This window comes from Pleurodeles waltl, chromosome 2_1 (genome assembly GCF_031143425.1).
Source record: "Pleurodeles waltl isolate 20211129_DDA chromosome 2_1, aPleWal1.hap1.20221129, whole genome shotgun sequence".
Classification (NCBI taxonomy): domain Eukaryota; kingdom Metazoa; phylum Chordata; class Amphibia; order Caudata; family Salamandridae; genus Pleurodeles; species Pleurodeles waltl.
Genome location: NC_090438.1, coordinates 1,578,412 through 1,598,976, shown reverse-complemented (window position 1 = coordinate 1,598,976; position 20,565 = coordinate 1,578,412).

The window sequence follows — 20,565 nt, the reverse complement described above, 5'->3', positions numbered from 1 at the left end:
AGTGTGAATGGTGGACTCCTTTTTCTCAGTTTTGAGCACCACTAAGCGTGTGTCACCCCAGAATTTTTCTCCCTTGCGTTCACTCAAGCGGTGATCCAACCGTACCACCAGGTCAATGAACTCGGAACACTCCATAGGAGGTTCCACAATTTGGGCTAGAACATCCTTGAGATCGTCCCAAAGGCCACGATAGAAGAGTGAGGTCCTCTTCTCCTCTGGCCACTCAGTCTCTGCCACCAACCGACTGAAAGAGGTGATATAGGACAGTAGATCCTTGTTTCCCTGGCACAAATTCAGCAACTCATTGTCACTGGCCTGCACGAAGAGGTGTTTGGTGAATAGTTTCCACAAGGCTTCCTTGAACCGGTTGAAATCATACAGTATAGGGTCATTATGCTCCACCAGCGGAATAAACCAATTAGCTGCATTGCCTCCCAAATAAGAGATAATAAAAACTACCTTTGCAGCATTGTTGGGAAATGCAGCTGCCTGAAACAAAAACTGTAGCTGGCTCTGGTTAAGAAAAATTTTGAACTTGGCACTATCTCCAAAAACCCTTTCTGGAGGAGCTAAGGGCACAGGGGTTGGTGTTGTGGCCATTACCTGCATGGGCTGTGTGGTGGAAGTCGTTGGGCCTGAATGGGGTCTAGGAGCATGATTAGACGGGTCAAACCGAGGGGCCTGTAGTTCTGGAGATCTTTGTTTCAGTTTGACTCCTCCCCAGGGGGTGTCTTGTGGTTTATACCGCTGTAGTTCAGTATGCAACTCCAGGTTCTCTTGCTTTAAGGAAAGAACTTCCTTCTGTAATCCCGCTAGGGCCCTAGTTAAATCTAATAAAGATGGAGCATCCTGAGCAGCTGGTAAAGCCTGTGCTAAACCTTTGAAAGTACCCATTGAGGAATCCATCACCCAGGCAGCCGAGCATGTTGTGGCTTGGCTTTATGTTGAGACGGGGCCACTCACCTGAAAAGCAGGATGTCTGCAGGGGTACTTGTTACACATGTTACAAAAAATTATGTATAATTATGAAATGCTCTCTCGCATCCATTTTTGACACATTTTGTGTAAAAAAATAACATGAAAAAGACAAGTGACGAGCAGCTGCTGTTTGCTCTCTGGGGGGTTCACATTGACCCCTCCTGCTTGTGGTGTGTGCTTGTGGTGAAATTGTACCAAGAATGGTTGATAATTATATGGTGCAGCCTGATGGAGTAATTTTGAGAATTTAAAGTAACAAACATAACTCTAATTTATGCACATTTTGCTGGCATAATGCTTCTTAGCCTCAGTTAAGTATTCTTAAACAAATAATTCTGGAAAGTTGTTACAGGTGGTACTTTCGCATGGAATTACTTTCCCTTTTGTTATACTTATGTGCAGCAAACTTTCTTGTACATATTGGTCCAATATGAAGGTTTCTCCGGACGTCCCTGGACGTCACATTGAATAAAATGAAGTTAACAATCTACATTGACCTAATTGGAAGGAAATAATATTTTCAAGAATAAGATGAGACCTGGACGAAATTTTAATTTCTACTGCTAATCTCTGTTGTGTTTTTATAGATTAAACCTTAAACCTTAGACGCTTATCAGTTGTAAAATAAGGCTTATTAAATAACTTTTCTGGCACAAATGAAAGCAATATCTGACAGTGAAGAGTGTTTGTGCATCGTGCAGACAGCTTGGCTTCATCTTCAGCACACCCGTTATCCTACACGGATGTCACTTCAAGTCACATGAAGATGACACAAAAAATGAAAAATGTTTGCTGTACATTATCATATTTACTGAGAGTCAGAGTCAGATGAGTCACTGGGGAGGCTACAGAAAGCAGAAATGTGGGATGAAATATATGAAAATAATCCACCCAGCGTGTCTTCACATAGACAAAGGATGTGAGGGGCCACAGTACAAACTTCCCATAGACCCAAGGTGTGAGGGGACACAGTACAAACTTCCCATACCCCCAAGGTGTGAGGGGACACAGTACAAGCTTCCCATAGACCCAAGGCCCCAAACTAAGAAGGCCTAGCGCCACATTAGGTTATTTTTTTAACGCTATTGTGGAGTTAGGCTTGCAAAATTGCCACGCCATATTGACAAAGTGTAGCAGTGCATGCATTGCGCTAATCTACCACCCTTTGCGCCACATTATTCATGCACCATGCATAATGTATTCAAAGGGGGAGTTCCGGTGCAAGGAGGCCCGCAAAAATGGCACAATAAAATCGATAAGATTTCATTGCGCCATTTTTGGCGTCATTTCTAACGCCTGCTGAAAGCAGGTGTTAAAAGAACGCACCCTTTGGAATCAATGGGCCTCCTTGCACTTTGCTCCACTAGCGTAAAAAATGTTGACGCTATTGTGCCTAATACCGCCATGGTGCGCCTTGTCTTAAATATGGCGCACACATGGTAGTGTTAGGGGATGCAGGGGGCATAAGAAAAGTGGCGCTGCATTGGATGCACTGCCACTTTTCTTAAATGCGGCCCAAGGTGTGAGGGCAGCATTAAAAGCTTCTATAGGCACAGTGTGTGAGGGGCAGCAGTACAAACTTCCCATATGTACAGGGTGTGACAAGCAGCAGTACACACTTCCCTCAGGCACAGGGCGTGAGGGAGAACAGTGATAAACTTCCATAGGCACAAGGTGTGAGGGGCAGCAGAGCAAACTTCACAGGGTGTGAGGGGCAGCACTACAAACTTCACAGGGTGTGAGGGGCAGCAGAGCAAACTTCACAGGGTGTGAGGGGCAGCAGAACAAACTTCACAGGGTGTGAGGGGCAGAAGAACAAACTTCACAGGGTGTGAGGGGCAGCAGAATAACTTCACAGGGTGTGAGGGACAGCAAAACAAACTTCACAAGGTGTGAGGGACAGCAGAACAAACAACACAGGGTGTGATAGGAAGCCAAACAAACATCCCAAAGGCACAGGGTGTGAGTGCCGCAGTAAGACTTCCCATAGGTACAAGGTGTGAGAGGCAGCAGTACAAACTTCCCGAACACACTATGTGCAGCTAATACACACGTAGAATCATAATGCATTATTCCACTAAGTTGCATTATCACGTTTTACTAATGCAGCAGCAATAATCATATCATTGCTATAAATATCGATTCTACACATGGATGTATATGCAGAAAATGAAAGGAATCCAGTGACATTTGTATATATCATCCATTTTACAATAATTGTATGACCGCGGATCCTACACTAAGTAACTGAATAACACTAGAGAAACAGCAGCCTCAACCACCAAGAAACCTTACAACATCTCTTCTGTAAAGAACAAGCTGACCAGTGCCTGTTTAGAAAGTCCAGCAGTACAAACTTTCCATAGGCGCACGGTGTGAGGGGCCTCAGTACAAACTTCCCATAGGCACACAGTGTGAGGGGCCACAGTGCAAACTTCCCATAGACACAGGGTGTGAGGGGCATCAGTACAAACTTCCCATAGGCGTGGGGTGTGAGGGGCCACAGTACAAACTTCCCATAGGCGCACGGTGTGAGGGGCATCTGTACAAACTTCCCATAGGCGCACAGTGTGAGGGCCCATAGTACAAACTTCCCATAGGCACACGGTGTGAGGGGCATCAGTACAAACTTCCCATAGGTGCAGGGTGTCAAGGCTATTTAGGAACTCTAGCAGTGATTTAAACACCGACCTCTAGAAGGAGAAACACCTGATGTGTGTGGTCCAACATCTCATGTTCCATCTCAGAGACACAAACACATCACACTGACTGTGTGGCATCAAAGGGCTCTTCAGAGAACTGATGCGTGGGGTGATTTCTTGTTTTTTTAGATTATCTTTGTTGTAAGGCTGTAGAGGTCGCTCATCATTAACTGTAGGTAGAATAACCTGTCAAACCTTAAAAAAAAAAAAATCTTTGTATCGCTCTAATTTTATCTGGGAGGATGGAAAATCACCCAAGTGTAGTGCTCCTGGCTGGGTTCACAAGATCACCTCCCACCAAACCACTTGAGTTTACACTACTCACTCCCAACTCCCTAAAAACACCCACCCTCAACAACAAACACAAACAGAAGATGTGTGAAAGAGCAACAAACACAAATAACAACGCAGTCACGCATACACACAAAAGATAAGAAAGAGACACAAACAGTAATATCAATTCAAGTGCATGCAAACACATGCACATAGTGTAGGAAAGTACCATGTTGCCTGGCATGTTACCCCCATTTTTACTTGTGTATATGTTTGTTTTGCCTATGTAACTGGGATCCTGCTAGCCAGGACCCCATTGCTCATAACGTATGCCCTGTATGTGTTCCCTGTGTGGTGCCTAACTGTATCACTGAGGCTCTGCTAATCAGAACCTCAGTGTTTATGCTCTCTCTGCTTTTAAAATTGTCACTGCAGGCTAGTGACTAATTTTACCAATTCTGATTGGCACACTGGAACACCCTTATAATTCCCTAGTATATGGTACCTAGGTACCCATGGTATTGGGGTTCCAGGTGATCCCTATGGGCTGCAACATTTCCTTTGCCACCCATAGGGAGCTCGGACAATTCTTACACAGGACTGCCACTGCAGCCTGCGTGAAATAACGTCCACGTAATTTCACAGCCATTTTCCACTGCACTTAAGTAACTTATAAGTCACCTAAATGTTTAACCCTCACTTGGTGAAGGTTAGGTGCAAAGTTACTAGACAAGGTGCCCCCACATTGTTCAGGGCAATTTCCCCAGACTTTGTGAGTGCGGGGACACCACTACACGCGTGCACTACATATAGGTCGATACCTATGTGTAGCGTCACAATGGTAACTCCGAACGAGGCCATGAAACATGTCTAGGATTCTGGTATTGGGGGGACAATCCCATGCATCCCTGGGGCTCCAGCATAGAGCCCAGGTACTGCCAAACTAGCTCTCTGGGGGTTTCCCTGCTGCTACAGCTGCTGCCAACCCTCAGACAGGTTTCTGCCCTCCTGGTGTCTGGGCAGCCCAGTCCTAGGAAGGCAGAACAAAGGATTTCCTCTGAGAGAGGGTGTTACACGCTCTCCCTTTGGAAATAAGTGTGAAGGCCTGGGGAGAAGTAGCCTCCCCCAGCCTCTGGAAATGCTTTGAAGGGCACAGATGGTGCCCTCCTTGCATAAGCCAGTCTACACTGGTTCAGGGATCCCCCCAGCCCTGCTCTGGTGCGGAACTGGACAAAGGAAGGGGGAGTGACCACTCCCCTGACCAGCACCCCCCCCAGGGGAGATGCCCAGAGCTCCTCCAGTGTGTCCCAGACCTCTGCCATCTTGAATGCAGAGGTGTGAGGGAACAATGGAGACCTCTGAGTGGCCAGTGCCATCAGGTGACGTCAGAGACCCCTCCTGATAGGTGTTTACCTCTCTCTGTAGCCAAACCTCCTCTGAGGGCTATTTAGGGTCTCTCCTGTGGGTTTCTCATCAGTTAACGAATGCAAGAGCTCACCAGAGTTCCTCTGCATCTCCCTCTTCGTGCTGAGTACCCCGGAGGGGGAAAGAGGAATGGGATGGTAGAGAGACTGCCACAGAGATGATGAACGCCAGTACTCAGTCTGCCTCCTCACATGTAAGATTGGATACAGCACCTGCAAGAGTCACAGTCGCAATTACTAGGGACATACAACATCAGTTTTTCACTTTCTACTCTCAACACTTAATTCTCTTTAATTCTATTATTTCTTTACTCACCCTGAGTTCTCTGTAGCCTTGCTTCTCTCTATAAATGATAGCTCTTCTTAAAAAAATTCTTATTACTGATCCTGGAAGAACTTCTCAACCTTTGTTAGAGATTGGTTTTATGTTGCTATATATATATATATATATATATAGTTGGTGATAATGTGTTCTTCAAATCAGCTGATGTTATTTAATTTCTCCTGTCTTATTGTGACTTCTGTCAATACTTGTATTTGTAAATGCTTGTTTATTAAAGTTTGTTTCTCCTTTCTTACTTCGACATTTGTTGATAACTTGTATTTGTAAATGCTTGTTTATTACAGTTAGTTTCTCCTTCCTTACTTCGACATCTGTTGATAACTTGTAGTTGTAAATGCTTGTTTATTTAAGTTTGTTTCTCTTTTAAACTCTATTTTGGTTTATTACCATTGAATTTGTAAATGCTTATTTGTTAACAGTTCGTTTCTCCTTTAAACTTGGCCTTCGTTTATAACCTTGACATTTGTAGATACTTGCTCTTTTAAAGTTTGTTTTTCTTTGACTTTAATATCTTAAACAAGAACCTTGAAACATAAGGTTAATTCAAACATTAACTCTGTAGCCTTGCCGACTTCCACGGGAACGGTCTACTATCAAACTCTTCGAATAAACCTTGACAATATTTATCAGTTTTCTGTAATATAATTTTCAAATGTAATTTTACCTCACAGGAGTTTCTGCTCGAAAGCGCGCTCTCTCCACACAGCTGATTCCTGTCAGACCTCAGTTGAAGTGCAAGGCTTCCAGCTGGAGAGCTCGTAACCTAGCAACCAACCGATTGCAAGACTAGAACTGTAACTAACCTTCAGGACTCACAGCGGCCATCTTGGATCTTCTCTTCTTGATTCTTCCTTTGAAATAAGCGCAAGATTACTCTGCAAACTTTCTTCCAGTTTGGGCTTTGCTGTCTCCACTGAGGATATCTCTTTGCTTTTCTCATGCACTTCTTTGATTTGGCTTGGCAAGTTTGTGTGGTCATGACAGTACTCCCCCTCAAGGAACAGTTCTCCAATTTAGGTTTGCTTGGGTAGGTTCTATGAAAGTTTCTCACTAATCTTGAAGCATGTACATACCCGTGCGGGTCCCAGGATCGTTCCTCTGGACCATAACCTTTCCAATCAATTAGATAATAAAGCTGGCCATTACGGATTTTGGAATCTAAAATTTGATTGACCTCATACTCTTCTGCAGAGCTAATCTGGATAGGAATTGGAGGGGAGTTTTGACGTCAATTTGGAGGACTGTTCTTTAACAAGGAGACATGGAAAACAGGATGTATCTTTAGATGAGCTGGCAACTGCAATTTAACTGCCACTGGATTGATCATCTTGTCAACTTTGAATGGGCCTATAAATCGTGGCTGAAATTTGCGATTTCCTTTGAGACGTAAATGACGAGTGGATAACCAAACTCTGTCTCCTTTCGTATAAATGGGGCTCTCTCTTCTTTTTCTATCAGCCTGAGTCTTATATGAGTCTTTTGCTTGAATGATGTTTTTTCTAGCCCTAACTAACGTGGTCTGCAAATCCCTCACCATCTCTTCTACTGCAGCCACAGAATCATCTTCTTTACCCAACATTACATTAGGATGTCTACCATGGTTCAGATAAAAGGGGGTGAACCCAGTGGTGGAATGAACAGCATTATTGTAAGCAAATTCAGCTGCCCACATCAACTCGGGCCATTCCTTCTCTTTATCGAATAAATTGAGTCTTAAATACTGTTCTAACTCTTGATTCACTCTCTCTGTTTGCCCATCGGTTTCAGGATGGTAACTGGTAGAGTAACGAGAATCAATTCCTAATCTTTTACTAAAGGCCTTCCAAAAGCGAGAAACAAATTGGGACCCCCTGTCTGAAACTAGAATTTTTGGGATACCATAGGCGTGTACTATGTGTTGTGTAAACAACTGTGGAACCTGTGGGGCTCGAGGGATTTCTTTCAAAGGAATGAAATGTACCATTTTAGTGAAAGTGTCTACAAAAACTAGGATAGTGTTAAAACCTTGGCTACTAGGGAGGTCCACTATAAGATCCATAGTAACAGTATGCCAGGCATGGGGTGCAGTGGGCAAAGGTCTTAACAGACCTTGTGAAGCTGTTCTATTTGATTTCCCTCTTTGACATTTGTCACAACTTGACACATATTGTCTTATCTGAGTTTTCATTTTTGGCCACCAAAATTCTCGTTGTATTAGATTTTGAGTCTTTTGAATTCCTTTATGTCCAGCCAATTGATCGTCATGATAAGCCTGAAGAATTTTTTCTTGCAGCTCCACAGTCGGAACATACAGTGCACCTTTAAAGTATGGCAAACCTTTTTTGATTTCTCTTCCTTGGCCTTCTTTGGACCATTTCAGCATTCCTTCGAATGTTAAGTTTTCTTGAATTTCTTTGGTTAAATTTTCATACAATATGGCAGATATGAACTTCTCTTGTGGAATAATCAATTCTTTTTCTGGAGGCTCTTTAACTGCACCGGTATCAATTCGAGATAGAGCATCTGCCTTCCCATTTACTTTTCCTGGTCTGAAAGTGATAACAAAATCAAAGTCTGCAAAATATAGGGACCAACGTAGTTGTCTAGCTGTTAGAGTTCGAGCTGATTTTAAAAACTGTAAATTTTGGTGGTCCGTGTAAACGGTCACTTTATGCTTAGCTCCCAAAATGTAATGCCTCCACTCACGAAAAGTTTCTTTGACTGCCAATAGCTCCTTATCCGCAATTGAATAATTGATCTCCGGTAGTGTTAATTTTCAAGAGAAATAGGCCACTGGATGTAATTGACCTGTGTCTTTATGACGCTGGGAAAGGATACCTCCTATGGCAACATCTGAAGCATCTGTCTCCACATAATATGGCTCATCTGGATTGGGGTGGAGCAAGATTGGAGCTGAGACGAAGGAATTCTTCAAAAAATTTAAAGCATTTTCAGCTTCTTTTGTCCACTCAAACTTCACTCCTTTCTTCAACAATCGAGTAATGGGTGTAACTGTTTGAGAAAAATTGGATATGAATCTTCGATAAAAATTAGCGAACCCCGAGAAACTCTGGATCTCTTTGACATTGCAAGGAGAAGGCCAATGTTGCACTGTCTTTATCTTGGCAGGATCCATACTAACTCCTTCTGGTGACAAAATGAATCCTAAGAACTCAACTCGTTCCGCATGAAATGCACACTTCTCCAATTTTACATAGAGATGGTTTTCTTGCAACCTTGTGAGGATGGATCGAACATGGGAAATGTGCTCCTGTAGATTGTCGGAAAAGATTAAAATGTCATCTATATAAACCACGGCAATCCGGTCGAGGAATTCTCGTAATATATCATTAACGAAATGCTGGAAGGCAGCGGGAGCATTGCATAACCCATAAGGCATCACTTGATATTCAAATAATCCGTATCGAGTCCGAAAAGCGGTTTTCCATTCATCCCCTGAAGCCACTCGAATCAAATGATATGCTCCTCGCAGGTCCAATTTGGTGTAGATTCTAGCATTCTTTACTTGATCTAATAAAACTGACACTAAAGGCAGTGGGTATCGATTCTTGATGGTAACCTGATTGAGGGCTCGATAATCAATGCAAGTTCGAAGACTCCCATCCTTCTTTGCTATGAAAAATAGTGGGGATGACACTGGAGATTCAGAAGGACGAATAAAACCATTAGCAAGATATTGATCCAAATACTCCTTTAAATGTTGATTCTCTGCTTCGGTCAATGCGTATATTCTGCTACATGGCAATATCGCACCTGGCTCCAGTTCAATTTTGCAGTCGTAGGGTCGATGTGGTGGCAATTTCTCAGCCTCCTTTTCATCAAAAACGGCAACTAAATCCTCATATTCTTTTGGGATTTCTGCTGTCTTTAGTGCACAGATCACTGAAGAGTGTGATGATAAACAGGCCGCTTGGGACTTGGTGGACACTTCCACTCCATCATGAAAGCAATTCTCTTTGCAGTAAGAGGAATTCATCTTGATCGTTCTTTTGCTCCAATCAATTTGTGGATTATGTTCTGTAAGCCAGGGCAGACCCAAAATGAGTTGAAATTGTGGAGCATCTATCAAATTAAAGATTATCTGCTCCTGATGTCCACCAAAACCTTGCATCTGAATTGGTTCGGTCTCATGGGAAATGGGTCCTGAAGAAAGATTGGTTCTTCTATCGTTATCCCTTCTCCGGCTCTCGGATGATAATTTCTTACACGATCAATTCTCAGGGGAAATGGTCGATACTCTCTTCTCTTTTCTGCTCTTCGTTCAGTTAACCGGTGGTCAATCTGTAACACAAGATCAATTAACTCCGAAATTTCGGTGGGTCTATTTGGAACTTGTGCTAAGGCATCTTTCAATTCATCTCTCAGTCCACGATAAAATATGGCGGCTCTTTTTGACTCCGGCCAGTCAGTCTCTACAATGAGTTTATTGAAATGAGCCAGATAGGCTACTAGATCTTTATTACCTTGCCTGATTTCCAGTAGTTCATTGCCAGTGGCTTGAGCTGAAGTTCGCCGATCAAACATTCTTAAGAACTCTTCCTTGAAATTTTGGAAATTATATAAAATAGGATCATTTCTGGAAATTATTGGCATGGACCATGCGGCCGCTTCTCCTGTCAGATAAGACAATATAAATGCCACTTTGGACTGGTCTTCGGAAAAAATGACTGGTCTACATAAAAAATGCAATGAGCATTGGGTTAGAAAAATCTGCGCCTTATTTGGATCCCCACCGAAGCGCTCGGGTTGAGCCAAAGGAATAAAAGGGGAAACTGCATGAATTACTTGAGTGGATATACCTGCAGACTGTGAAGGGCTAGGGATTTGTGAAAACACAGATTCATTTGATTTAGCGGTGTTCCCTAACTCATTTATTCGCTGTTTTACTTGGACTGTTTCTTCTATGGTGTTATTTAATTGTTTCTGTAACCCTTCCAAAACGGTGGCTAATGCTTTTATATCAATTCCTTCTGCCATTCTGCTCAGGAGGAAATCTGTTTTTTCCCTAAAATTAGGGTGAAGGCACTTCAATCTCTCAGAATACTTCAATTCAATTTCCTCAGAAGCAGAAGATAACTCCTCAGTCCCGACCCGAGCTACTCACAACGAATATTAATCCTTCGTGCTGAGTACCCCGGAGGGGGAAAGTGGAATGGGATGGTAGAGAGACTGCCACAGAGATGATGAACGCCGGTACTCAGTCTGCCTCCTCACATCTAAGATTGGATACAGCACCTGCAAGAGTCACAGTCGCAATTACTAGGGACATACAACTTCAGTTTTTCACTTTCTACTCTCAACACTTAATTCTCTTTAATTCTATTATTTCTTCACTCACCCTGAGTTCTCTGTAGCCTTGCTTCTCTCTATAAATGATAGCTCTTCTTAAAAAAATGCTTATTACTGATTCTGGAAGAACTTCTCAACCTTTGTTAGAGATTGGTTTTATGTTGCTATATATATATATATATATATATATATATATATATATAGTTGGTGATAATGCGTTCTTCAAATCAGCTGATGTTATTTAATTTCTCCTGTCTTATTGTGACTTCTGTCAATACTTGTATTTGTAAATGCTTGTTTATTAAAGTTCGTTTCTCCTTTCTTACTTCGACATTTGTTGATAACTTGTATTTGTAAATGCTTGTTTATTACAGTTAGTTTCTCCTTCCTTACTTCGATATCTGTCGATAACTTGTAGTTGTAAATGCTTGTTTATTTAAGTTTGTTTCTCCTTTCTTACTTCGACATTTGTTGATAACTTGTATTTGTAAATGCTTGTTTATTACAGTTAGTTTCTCCTTCCTTACTTCGACATCTGTTGATAACTTGTAGTTGTAAATGCTTGTTTATTTAAGTTTGTTTCTCTTTTAAACTCTATTTTGGTTTATTACCATTGAATTTGTAAATGCTTATTTGTTAACAGTTCGTTTCTCCTTTAAACTTGGCCTTCGTTTATAACCTTGACATTTGTAGATACTTGCTCTTTTAAACTTCGTTTTTTCTTTGACTTTAATATCTTAAACAAGAACCTTGTAAATATAAGGTTAATTCAAACATTAACTCTGTAGCCTTGCCGACTTCCACGGGAATGGTCTACTATCAAACTCTTCGAATAAACCTTGACAATATTTATCAGTTTTCTGTAATATAATTTTCAAATGTAATTTTACCTCACAGGAGTTTCTGCTCTGAAGCGCGCTCTCTCTCCACACAGCTGATTCCTGTCAGACCTCAGTTGAAGTGCAAGGCTTCCAGCTGGAGAGCTCGTAACCTAGCAACCAACCGATTGCAAGACTAGAACTGTAACTAACCTTCAGGACTCACAGCGGCCATCTTGGATCTTCTCTTCTTGATTCTTCCTTTGAAATAAGCGCAAGATTACTCTGCAAACCTTCTTCCAGTTTGGGCTTTGCTGTCTCCACTGAGGATATCTCTTTGCTTTTCTCATGCACTTCTTTGATTTGACTTGGCAAGTTTGTGTGGTCATGACAAAAGCTGCAACAAAGTAGCAAGAAGACTACCAGTGACATTGTAGTGCCTAATCCTGCCGGCTTTCCCGACTGCTTTCTGGTGGTGCATGCTCTGAGGGCTGTCTGCCTTCACCCTGCACTGGAAATCCCGAAGAAATCTCCCGTGGGTTGAAAGTCTTCCCCTGCTACCGCAGGCACCAAACTTCTGCTTCACAAGTCCTCTGGGACACAGGAGCTGGATCCAAGTTACTCCCACAGTCCAGTGGTCCTTCTATCCAAATTTGGTGGAGGTAAGTCCTTGCTTCCCCACGCCAGACAGTAATCCTGTGTACTGCGTGAACTGCAGCTTCTAGGACTTCTGTGCAATCTTGCAAGGATTCCTTCATGCACGGCATAGCCCAGGTCCCCAGCACTCTGTCCTGCACTGCCCAACTCGCTGAGTTGACCTCCAGCTTTGTGGAACCCTCTTTCGTGTTGCTGAGTCGACCATCGTGCTCAGATTTCTTGAATTCCTGTTGTAGGAGGCTGGACTGGATTGTAGTGAGTACCAAGGGGTACTTGCACCTTGCACCAGGCCCAGTTATCCCTTATTAGTGTATAGGGTGTCTAGCAGCTTAGGCTGATAGATAATGGTAGCTTAGCAGAGCAGCTTAGGCTGAACTAGGAGACGTGTGAAGCTACTACAGTACCACTTAGTGTCATATGCACAATATCATAAGAAAACACAATACACAGTTATACTAAAAATAAAGGTACTTTATTTTTATGACAATATGCCAAGGTATCTTAGAGTGTACCCTCAGTGAGAGGATAGGAAATATACACAAGATATATATACACAATAGCAAAAATATGCAGTATAGTCTTAGAAAACAGTGCAAACAATGTATAGTTACAATAGGATGCAATGGGGAAACATAGGGATAGGGGCAACACAAACCATATACTCCAGAAGTGGAATGCGAACCACGAATGGACCCCAAACCTATGTGACCTTGTAGAGGGTCGCTGGGACTATTAGAAAATAGTGAGAGTTAGAAAAATAACCCTCCCCAAGACCCTGAAAAGTGAGTGCAAAGTGCACTAAAGTTCCCCTAAGGACAAAATAGTCGTGTTAGAGGGAAAATGCAAGGAAAACACAAATCAGCAATGCAACAACGATGGATTCCTGACTGAGGGTACCTGTGGAACAAGGGGACCAAGTCCAAAAGTCACAAGCAACTCGGAGATGGGCAGATGCCCAAGAAATGCCAGCGGTTGGTGCAAAGAAGCTCTTCCTAGGCTGAAGAACTGTGAATACTGCAGGAACGACAAGGGCTAGAGACTTCCCCTTTGGAGGATGGATCCCCCACGCCTTGGAGAGTCGTGCAGAAGTGTTTTCACGCCGGATGGACGCCAACAAGCCTTGCTACACGCAAATCGTGCGTTTGGCGTTTTTGGACGCTGCTGGGGCCCAGGAGGGACCAGGAGGTCGCAAATTGGACCTGCAGAGAGAAGGGACGTCGAGCAAGACAAAGAGCCCTCACTGAAGCAGGTAGCACCCGGAGAAGTGCCAGAAACAGGCACTACGAGGATGCGTGAAACGGTGCTCGCCGAAGTTGCACAAAGGAGTCCCACGTCGCCGGAGACCAACTTAGAAAGTCGTGCAATGCAGGTTAGAGTGCCGTGGACCCAGGCTTGGCTGTGCACGAAGGATTTCCGCCGGAAGTGCACAGGGGCCGGAGTAGCTTGCAAAGTCGCGGTTCCCAGCAATGCAGCCCAGCGAGGTGAGGCAAGGACTTACCTCCACCAAACTTGGGCTGAAGAGTCACTGGACTGTGGGGGTCACTTGGACGGTGTCGCTGGATTCGAGGGACCTCGCTCGTCGTGCTGAGAGGAGACCCAAGGGACCGGTAATGCAGCTTTTTGGTGCCTGCGGTTGCAGGGGGAAGATTCCGTCGACCCACGGGAGATTTCTTCGGAGCTTCTGGTGCAGAGAGGAGGCAGACTACCCCCACAGCATGCACAAGCAGGAAAACAGTCGAGAAGGCGGCAGGATCAGCGTTACAGAGTTGCAGTAGTCGTCTTTGCTACTATGTTGCAGTTTTGCAGGCTTCCAGCGCGGTCAGCGGTCGATTCCTTATCAGAAGGTGAAGAGAGAGATGCAGAGGAACTCGGCTGAGCTCATGCATTCGTTATCTGAAGTTTCCCCAGAGACAGAGACCCTAAATAGCCAGAAAAGAGGGTTTGGCTACTTAGGAGAGAGGATAGGCTACTAACACCTGAAGGAGCCTATCAGCAGGAGTCTCTGACGTCACCTGGTGGCACTGGCCACTCAGAGCAGTCCAGTGTGCCAGCAGCACCTCTGTTTCCAAGATGGCAGAGGTCTGGAGCACACTGGAGGAGCTCTGGACACCTCCCAGGGGAGGTGCAGGTCAGGGGAGTGGTCACTCCCCTTTCCTTTGTCCAGTTTCGCGCCAGAGCAGGGGCTAAGGGGTCCCTGAACCGGTGTAGACTGGCTTATGCAGAATTGGGCACCTCTGTGCCCAACAAAGCATTTCCAGAGGCTGGGGGAGGCTACTCCTCCCCTGCCTTCACACCATTTTCCAAAGGGAGAGGGTGTCACACCCTCTCTCAGAGGAAGTTCTTTGTTCTGCCATCCTGGGCCAGGCCTGGCTGGACCCCAGGAGGGCAGATGCCTGTCTGAGGGGTTGGCAGCAGCAGCAGCTGCAGTGAAACCCCAGGAAGGGCAGTTTGGCAGTACCAGGGTCTGTGCTACAGACCACTGGGATCATGGGATTGTGCCAACTATGCTAGGATGGCATAGAGGGGGCAATTCCATGATCATAGACATGTTACATGGCCATATTCGGAGTTACCATTGTGAAGCTACATATAGGTAGTGACCTATATGTAGTGCACGCGTGTAATGGTGTCCCCGCACTCACAAAGTTCAGTGAATTGGCTCTGAACAAGGTGGGGGCACCTTGGCTAGTGCCAGGGTGCCCACACACTAAGTAACTTTGCACCTAACCTTTACCAGGTAAAGGTTAGACATATAGGTGACTTATAAGTTACTTAAGTGCAGTGTAAAATGGCTGTGAAATAACGTGGACGTTATTTCACTCAGGCTGCAGTGGCAGGCCTGTGTAAGAATTGTCAGAGCTCCCTATGGGTGGCAAAAGAAATGCTGCAGCCCATAGGGATCTCCTGGAACCCCAATACCCTGGGTACCTCAGTACCATATACTAGGGAATTATAAGGGTGTTCCAGTAAGCCAATGTAAATTGGAAAAAATGGTCACTAGCCTGTCAGTGACAATTTGGAAAGAAATCAGAGAGCATAACCACTGAGGTTCTGGTTAGCAGAGCCTCAGTGAGACAGTTAGGCACCACACAGGGAACATATACATGCACACCTATGAGCACTGGGGCCCTGTGTGACAGGGTCCCAGTGACACATACATATAGGCCACAAACCTATGAGCACTGGGGTCCTGACCAGCAGGATCCCAGTGACACATAACAACCATACTGAAAACATAGTGTTTTCACTATGAGCACTGAGGCCTGGCTATCAGGATCCCAGTGAGACAGTGAAAACAGTGACAAACACCCTGACATACACTCACAAACAGGCCAAAAGTGGGGGTAACAAGGCTAGAAAGAGGCTACCTTCTCACACCTGTTCAAGTGTTCTGTGGGTGTGACCTGATTCTGCACAGGCTTCCCTGTGTTGCTGGGCACCCCCTCTGTCTCCTCCTCCAAGTGGCGACCTCCTGGACCTTCCTGGGCCCGGGCAGCACCCTTTATTCTCAAACGTGCCTCTTGCAGCTAGCAAGGCTTGTTTGTGGTCTTTCTGCGTGGAAACAACTCTGCATCCTCCAGCACGCCATGGGACATCTTCTGACCAAAGGAGAAGTTCCTGGCACCTTCTGTCATTGCAGAATCTTCAGCTTATTCCATTCAGAGGCAGCCTTTTTGCACCTTCATCCGGGGTTTAGTGGGATCCTGCCCCCCCTGGACACATTTGTGACTTTTGGACTTGATCCCCTTTCTTAACAGGTCCTCAGGTCCAGGAGTCCGTCTTCAGTGCTTTGCAGTCAGTTGTTGTCCTTGTAAAATCCCCTATCTCTACTTTATTGTCTTTCTGGGGTAGTAGGGTAACTTTACTTCCACTTTTCAGGGTCTTCGGGTGGGGTATCTTGGACACCCTTAGTGTTTTCTTACACTCCGAGCGACCCTCTACACATTACATTAGGCCTGGGGTCTCTTCGTGGTTCACATTCCACTTTCAGAGTATATGGTTTGTGTTGCCCCTAGACCTACTGTCTCATATTGCATTCTATTGTATCCTACAGTGTTTGCACTACTTTTCTAAGTGTTTTACTTACCTGATGTTGGTCTGCTTGTATATTGTGTGTATTTTACTTACCTCTTGAGGGAGTATATATCCTCTGAGATACTTTTGGCATATTGTCACTAAGTGACTTTAGTGACTCTGAGTATTGTGTTTCTTATGATATAGTGCTATATGATATAAGTGGTATAGTAGGAGGTTTGCATGTCTCCTAGTTCAGCCTAAGCTGATCTGCTATAGCTACCTCTGCCAGCCTAAGCTGCTAGAACACTTTTAATCTAATAATAAGGGATAACTGGACCTGGCACAGGGTGTAAGTACCACTAGGTGCCCTATAAGCCAGGCCATCCTCCTACATTGGTGGTGCAGCAGTGGGATACGTACTTGTAACTGCTTTACCACTTTGTCATTGGTGCTTTTCATAAGAAAAACATATACCAAATACTTCAGCATATACACAGTATATCTAAACAGTTTAACGTTCTTGCTTTAAGCTTTCTAGAAAGTTTCTGAAAAGTTTTAGAGAGTTTTCAAAAGTTTGAAAAAGTTTTTCCTTTTCATTAAAAGTTTCTAAACGTTTTTCTCTCTGTCTTATACTCTTTCTCTACAATCATGTCTGCAGTAGAACTCACTCCCACAGTTGTCCAGACAACATATGGTAGTTTAAACTTTAAAAGTTTGAGGGGTGTGGCAATGGGTGTGGCGATAATAACGACTAGGATGCTCGAGTGGGTTGGAAATGGTGACTTTATTTAACATTCTTTAAAGATATGAGAAAGACTTCAGGACTATATGGTTTGTGGGTGCTCTGTAACAAGTTGTCTCTTCTCTTTTCCCCAGGTTTCCTCTTGACTGGCGAAGATATTCTTTTTGGGTCTCCCAGATGCACCGGAAATAAGAGGAACGGAGATATGGGTGACTCGGGGTTTTGTGTATATATGGTTAATATTAAGACTACAAGAAGAAAAGGGAAGAGAGAGAGAGAGAGAGAGAGAGAGAGAGAGAGCGAGAGAGAGAGAGAGAGAGAGAGAGAGAGAGAAAGAGAGAGAGAGACGTCTCCTGGTAAAGTGTGATTAACGTTATAAAAGAGGGTGTGCAGAAAAATCACCTAGTAGTGTTTCTTTGTGGTAGGTTTCTATCTTTGGGTGCTCTTTAATTATAGTGCTCTTAATTCTTTCTACAGAGTGCTCTTTAGCATTTCAGACTTCTATTCTTTTCCCTATATGGCTCCTGTTTCTACCTGCCCTTCTTCCACCTCTCTAGCGTCCCTCCTCCTCCACTCCCTCCAAATTCCCCCCTCCCTCTCCCTGCAGTATCCCCTCTTCCAACCCCATGTCATCCCCCTCCACTTTAACTAGAGGTTGTCCTTGATATAAGATCGTACCTGGTTAAGCCACGTCCCTCCTGGGATGTGGCGGAATCTTCATCCTTCGGGTTCCCTCTTGGTCGTAATCTGGCCTTGGGTGGTCATCTTCAGGGTTTCTCCGGAGTCCGGTCTGTTTTCCGTGTCCTCCGGTCTTTTCCTCTCTGGTCCTGCGTCTCTGTCGGCATTTTTCTTTTCCTCCTCCCCCTTCTCGTGTAGTCCGTTTTTCTTTTCTATCCTTTTGGGAACCTGGATCTCCGGGTTCCCTTTGAGGCTATTGGCGTCGTGGTTGCTAGGACGCCCGGGCGGGGCGTCGTCCAGAAAGTAGAATCAGGACTTTGCCGATTCTGTAGTGCTAGTAGCCGGGATATCCGTCAGCCGGCTACACACCCCATCCCAAGATCGGGCTGATATAGTTCAGAAGAACCCGGAAATCGAGACAAGTATTCAGCAGGTCCTTGGAGAGTACCCAGAATATGACGGACCTGAAAAGAGAAGGGTTGAAGTGCCACAAACCATCTAAGGATTCTGGAGTTGGAGTCCTTATGGGAAGCCAACCAAGTTAGGGGAGCATGGTCAGTAAACAGAACGAAAGGATGTCCCAGGAGGTAGTACCTCAGGTTCTCCACAGCCCATTTGAAAGCCAGACACTCACGTTCAATAATCGGATAGTGACATTCCCTGGGTAACAGTTTTCTACTAATGAAGACAATGGGGTGGTCATGCCCATTGTCGTCAGGCTACGAAAGCACCGCCCCTAACCCCACGTCCGAGGCATCCGTTTAGAGAAGGAAAACCTTAGAAAAATCAGGACATCGTAAGACTGCCTCTGTAGTGAGGAAGGATTTTAATTGATTAAAACTAGTCAATTGTTTATCAGAGAGGGATGTTAACTTCGATGGGAGGTTTTTCTTGAGGAGGTCAGTGAGGGGGGCGGCTAAAGTAGAATATTGAGGTATAAAACGTCGATAATAACCAATTAACCCCAAGAAGGAGCGATGTTCCCGTTTCGTTGTGGGTGTAGGGACTTGCTGGATGGCCTCTATCTTGCTCTTTTGAGGTCGGAGCTGACCCTTTCCTATGAAATACACCAGATCAGCAATGTGGTCATAACCCAGATGGTATTTTTTTGGATTGGCTGTGAGACCGGCTGTGTGTAGTGCCTGGAATATCTCATGGAGATGGACAAGATGGTCTTCCCAGGTGTCGCTGAAAACCACAATATCGTCTAAATAGGCAGCAGCATCATTTTTGAAAGGCCTTAAAAGGTGGTCCATTAGTCTTTGGAATGTGGCTGGAGCCCCGTGGAGCCCAAATGGAAGTACCGTAAAATGGTAGAGTCCTGGACGAGTGGAGCAAGCAGTTTTCTCCCTATCAGCTGGGGCTAGGGGTATTTGCCAGTACCCTTTCGTTAAATCGAGTGTCGATATATATCGGGCTTTGCCCAGCCATTCGAGTAGGTCATCCACTCTTGGAATTGGATACGTGTCGAATAGGGAAATTTCATTTAGTCGGCAGAAGTCAATACAAAGTCTTATTGAACCGTCCGGTTTTGGGACAATGACAACAGGGGAACACCAAGGACTTGTCGAAGTTTCTATTACCTTCAATTTTAACATAGCTTGTACCTCTTCTTCAATTTAATGTCGGCGGGCTTCGGGGATACGGTAATGGCGTTGCCTTATTATTTTCCCCTCAGGGGTTTTGATGTGATGTTGGATCAGACTGGTTTTTCCTGCGATTCCCAAGAAAAATTTACTATGGCGCTTTAATAGACTCTTTAGTTGGTCCATCTGATCTTCTGTGATATTGGCATTAATGTGGGGTGTCTCTATATTGACATTGGTGTTCGTAGGACACAATTCAATGTCTAGGGGTTCCTCAGTTGCGATTAGGAATCCGATAGCTGACTGATTTGGCACCATAGTGGGTTCTTCCCATTTTTTTGATAGGTTAATATGATAAATCTGGGTTCTACTGGGATGTTTGGAAATTTCTACCAGGTAAGTAACAGGGGTAATTGCTTTTAAGATAGTATACGGGCCCTGCCATTTAGCCATGAGTTTATTGTCGGAACAAGGCCTTAATATAAGGGCCTTATCGTTAGGTTGGAAATATTGTGGTTTTGTTCTTTTGTCATAATATTTCTTTTGGGTATTTTAAGATTTTTCTAGATGTTTACGCACGTCTTCCCATACTGTTTGTAGGTGGTTTTTAAGGTGGTATATGTACTCCAATAGAGGCTTTTTTCCCTCCCCCTCTTCTTCCCATATTTCTGCTGCAATGTCTAACAGACTACGGGGCTGTCGCCCGAAGACAAGTTCGAAGGGGCTGTGTCCTGTAGAAGCCTGTTCATGTGTTCTTATGGCATACAAGACTAAGGGGAGCTTCCTGTCCCAATCTTGTCCAGATTCAGAGACCGTTTTCCTTAATAATATTTTTATAGTGCAGTTGTACCGCTCAACCAAACCATCCTTCTGGGGGTGATAAACTGAGGTCTTGATTTGTTTGATCCCAAGGGTCTTACAAATATTACTCATTAATGAAGACATACACGGTGTCCCCTGATCAGTCAGGATCTCATTGGGGAATCCGACTCTAGCAAAGAAAGTGATCATAGTCTGGGCTACATTTTTAGAAGTCATACTAGAAAGGGGTATAGCCT